This window comes from Chinchilla lanigera, unplaced genomic scaffold (assembly GCF_000276665.1).
Source record: "Chinchilla lanigera isolate Chin_1 unplaced genomic scaffold, ChiLan1.0 scaffold00040, whole genome shotgun sequence".
Taxonomy (NCBI): Eukaryota; Metazoa; Chordata; class Mammalia; order Rodentia; family Chinchillidae; genus Chinchilla; species Chinchilla lanigera.
The window spans coordinates 609,453-614,808 of record NW_004955441.1 but is presented as its reverse complement, the minus strand read 5'-3'; positions in this window follow the sequence as shown (position 1 = coordinate 614,808).

The window sequence follows — 5,356 nt, the reverse complement described above, 5'->3', positions numbered from 1 at the left end:
GTTTTCTCTGAGACAGGATCTCATTTTGTAGGGCAGGCTGGCCTTGAACTCACTTATGTAGCTCATGACCATCCTCCTGCCTCAGCCTCCCAAATGCTGGAATCACAGGTATGCACCACCATGCTCAACAGTTCGGGGGATTTTAAAAACATTTCTTCAATTATTGGCTTATTATTATAAATTTGATACTATAAAAATTTAGAGGCATCAGTTTGTAGGGGATATTTATACAATAGAATATTATTTGACAATAAAAAGAAATGAAGCACTGCTACATGCTACAATATGGATGAGCCATGAAAATGTTATGCTCGGTGACAAAAGCCAGCTACAAAGGAACATATATATAAGATGTGCTTGAAATGTGCAGTTAATGTTTAAATTTGAGAACGATTAGAGTAAAAGGTGACTTTCTGAGCGGTGATAATAATACGGTGGATACCCTGCTGAGTGTGAGCAGGAGGCACACTAGTGAAAACACTGCCGTGCACCCCCATCCACCTGACGCACCGGCCCTGGCACGGCGCGACTTCTGGCTCTTCCACAAAGAAAAAATGACCTCGAACGGTAAACACCTTGAATCAGTTCAGGAGCAGACAGGACAGCCGAAAACATGAAAGAGGACTTCCAGCACGGTCTCAGAAAGTGGCAGGAACAACGGGGTAACTGTGTTCAAAGTGAGGGAGACTACAGTAATACCTCAGTACACGAGCACATCTGTTCACAGCCAGTTTGGCTCACAAACAAGCATTTGGCGAAATGTCGTTCTGGTTCCAAACTCCGCACGGCATGACGAGCACGACTGTAGCCGTTTCCCCACCATGAACACGAGCGCAGCTGCCTTCCCCGGAATCGTGGAAGGAACTGAGTTTGTAAACTGAGGTACCACTGTATTTTGAGGGTGATTAATCACAATGTGTTTTCTTTACTGGAATCATTTTTAAAATTTAAACACACAGACTGTATTTTTCTTTTTTTTGCGGGGGGCAAGGGTACCAAGAATGGAACTCAGAACCTCACACTTGCCAGGCAGGCGCTGCTATATCCCTGGCTTCAAACTGTGTTTTTCAACCACACTTTTTTTTTTTGTCTTTTTGAGACAGGGTCTCGCTATGCAGTTCAGGCTGGCCTTGAGCTCACTTTGTAGCCCAGGCTGGCCTGGAACTTGCAGCCATCCTCCTGCCTCAGCCTCCCTAGAGTGCTGGGATTACAGATGAGTGCCACTACTCCTGGCCCAACCACATTTTTTATTATGATTCCATTTATGTAAAATGTCCAGAGGATATGCTTGAATGAATATGGATATAAATTTATTTTACTGTGATATACTACTGGATTCAGTTTCCTGTGGCTACTATAACAAGCTTAGTGGTTTAAATAACAGAAAATTTTTCTCTTTCAGTTCCAGAGGCCAGAAGCTCAAAATCAGTTGAAATGGAGAGGTCAGACCGGGTGATACATCTCTGGAGTCTCTCGGGCAAAATAAGTTTATTTGACTCAGGCAGCTGCCAGCATTCCTTGGCCTGGGGCCACAAAACTCCACCTCTTTCTTCATGGTCACATTGCTTTTCCTTCTTCTATTTCAAATAACTCTCTGCCTGTCCCTCCTAAGGACGCTTGTGGTTATAGTAAGGGTAATCCAGAAATGTTTCCCTTTTAAACTCTGTAACCTGGGCTGGGGATTTAGCTCAGCGGCACAGCACCTGGCTGGCAAGTACAAGGTCGTGAGTTCAGTTCCCGGTACTGGAAAAAAAAACACCCAAAAAAACCAGACACTAAACTCTGTAACCCACTCTCATCAGAAAAGATACAGCATTGACAGATTCCAGGAGTTAGCACTTGCTATATTTGAGTGGCCATTATTCAGCCTGTTACAAACATTCTCTGCTTTTTTTCCTTTTTCTCCTCTATTATGTCACTTATTATTATAAAAACAATTAGATATTTGCTATAGGAAACTGGAATATACACATAAGCAAAAGAAAATGGCTTCAAATTTCCTGTGATCCTACTCCCGAAAGGTAAGTGCCATTATAATTTTGGTGCTACCTTTTGCATGGTTTTTTGAATGTACCTTTACACATAGGATTTATTAAAACTTAAAAATCCAACTGATAGCAGAGCCCTTGATCTCATTTCAGAGACGCTCACCTCATAAGTTGGGTGACACCACTGACACTCCCTAGAATGTACAAATTTGTCTGAAGGGAAAGTTAGACGTGCCTCTCTGTCTAATAGGTTAACGCCAGAATTTATATTCATTCCCATTCTGTCTGTCTGTCTGTCTGTCTGTCTCTCTCTCACTCCACTACTGGGTATTACATCTTCAGTCCTGCCAGACAAGTACTCTGTCACTGAGCCACATCATCAGCCTTTTTCTGAATTTCAAAACAGGGTCTCACTAAGTTGCCAAGGCTGGCCATGAACTTGCGATCCTCCTGCCTCTGCCTCCCAAATAGCTGAGATTAAAGGCACACGCGACCACGTTCCTCCAGAATGCTCTTTTTGAAACAAGACATTGGGTAACATTCAAGTTACAGAGGAAACAGTGTGCAAAAACGTTTTCATAAGAGAATGGCAGGAAGTTTCTTCATTGCTGGAGTTGAGAAAGCTGGCTTCCTACAATCTGTGACTATATTTTTTTTTATGATAGCATAGTCAAGTTTTTTTTGGTTTTATTTTTTCTTAGTACATGTTTGTACTACGTTTCCAGTCCTTGCGTGGAGTTGGCGCATGTACATAACACATCTTGACTCCCTTCTTCCCCCTTTCCTTCCCTTTACTCCCTCTTCCATCTCTTCATCTCCTTCCCATCTGAGAAAGACCTACCTCCCTACCTCCTATTATCAATGTTTCATTTTGCTCTTTATTTATAGTTTGGGTTTATCATATAAGAGAAACCAATGCCATATTTAAGCTTGCGTGTCTGATTTATTTCTAACATTATGGTCTCCCGGTGCATCCATATCCTGACAAATGACTCAAGTTTCTCTTCTTTATGGCAGCGTCGTACTCCATTGTGTGTGAATAGATCTTTATCCATTCATCTGGTTTTTTTTTTTTTTTTTTTTTTGTTTTTTTTTTTTTTTTTTTTTTGTCTTTTTTTGGTTTTTCTCTGGTACCGGGAACCGAACTCACGACCTTGTGCTTGCCAGGCAGGCGCTTTTGCCGCTGAGCTAAATCCCCAGCCCCTGTCTGATTTCTTGATGGCATCCATTCTTTCTGGGGTAAGATGGAATCTCAGTGTTGTTTTTTAATTTTCTTTTTTATAATGGCCAGTGATAGTGAGCATTTCTTCATGTTTTTATTGGCCATTTGTACTTCTGTGAAGTGTCTGTTCATTCCCTTGCCCATTTTTTATTGGCTCTTTTATTTGAGGGGGTCTAATTTCTTTGAGTTCTTTACATATTCTAGACACTAGTACTTTGAAGAGTAACTGTCAGAAGTTTTCCCGTTATGTTTGCTACCACTCTGTTCATTCTTTTGCTGTGGAGGTTTTTTAAATTGATGTGATCCCATTTGGTGATTTTCAGAACTATTTCTTGTGCAACTGGCATTCGGTTCAGAAAATCCTTGCCTATGTGTATGATTTTAGAGTTTCACCTATCTTGTCTTCCAGCAGGTTTAAGTGTTTCTTTTCTAACATTTAGATCTTTGATTCACTTTAATTTTAGTTTAGTACATGGTGAAAGATATGGGTCCAGATTCAATCCTCTGTATGTGGATAGCTAGTTTTCCCAACACCATTTATTAAAGAGACTCTCTTTTCTCCGTTGTATGTTTTTGCCCCCTTTGTCTAAGATCAAATAGTTGAATGTGCTTGGGGTTGTTTCGCACCCTCTATGCTGTTCCACTGGTCCACATGTCTGTTTTTGTGCCAGTCCCATGCTGTTTTGTTTTTGTTTTTGTTTTTGTTTTTGTTTTTTTTTTTGTCTTTTTGAGACAGGGTCTCACTATTACAGTTCAGGCTGGCCTTGAGTTCACTTTGTAGCCCAGGCTGGTCTCGAACTTGCAATGATCCTCCTGCCTCAGCCTCCCAAGTGCTGGGATTACAGGTGTGCGCCACCACGCCTGGCTTTTCCCATGCTGCTTTTGTCACTGTAGCTTTGTAGTGCAGTGTAACTTCAGGTCCAGGACTGTGATATGGCCTGCCTTGCTCTTGTTGCCCAGGATTGCTTTTGCTATTCTGAGTCTCTTCTGGTTTTGTATGGATTTTAGGATTTTCTCCAATTCTGTATGGCATGTTGTTGGTATTTTGATTGGGATTACATTGACTCTGTATCAATTTTGAAATGAAGGTGATTTTGACTATTATGGTTCTGCCTATCCAGGAACAAGGAATATCTTTCTATTTTCTGATGTCTTCTTTGATTTCCATTTTCAGTGTACTATAGTTTTCATTGTTGTTTTGGTTTTTTTTGTCTTTTTTTGGGACAGGGTCTCGCTACGCAGTTCAGGCTGACCTTGAGCTCACTTTGTAGCCCAGGCTGGCCTCGAACTCGCAACGATCCTCCTGCCTCAGCCTCCCGAGTACTGGGATTACAGGCGTGCGCCACCACGCCCGGCTATAGTTTTCATTGTGAAGATCTTTTACTTCCTTAGTTAGGCTAATTCCTAAATATTATTCAGCTTTTCTTGGTGTTGTTGTGAATGTTATTTTTTTCCCAATTCCTTTCTCAGTAGCCTCATTATTAGTGTATAGGAACATTATTGATTTTGGGGTATTGATTTTATATCCTGCTGCATTACTGGATTTGGTCATGGATTCTAAGAAACTTTTAGTAGATGTTTTTGGTTTTCTATATAGAATATCATGTCTTCTGCAAATAATGATAATTTGACTTCCTTCTTTCCTGTATATATCTCTTTTATTTCTCTCTCTTGCCTAATTTCTCTTGCTAATGTTTTGAGTACTATGTTGAACAAGAGTGGTGATAGTGAGTATTCTTATCTTGTTCCTGATTTTAGAGGGAAAGCTTTCAGATTTTCCTCATTTAATATGATGTTAGCAATAGGTTTGTCACAAATGGCTTTTATCTGATCAAGATAAGGTTGTCCTATGTGTATCTTCTTCAGGGCTTTAATCATGAAATGATGTGGGATGATGTCAAAGGTTTTTTCTTGTCTATTGAGATGATCACGTGATTTTTATCCTCGCTTTTGTTTATGTGATGTATTACATTTATTGATTTGTGTATGTTGAACTCTCCTGGCATTCTTGAGATGAAGCCTATTTGGTCGTGATTTATGATCTTTTTGATGATTCACTACATTCACTACATGATGTTTGCCAGTATCTTATTGAGGATTTTTGATTCTATATTCATTAAAGAAACTGATCTATAGTTCTGCTTTT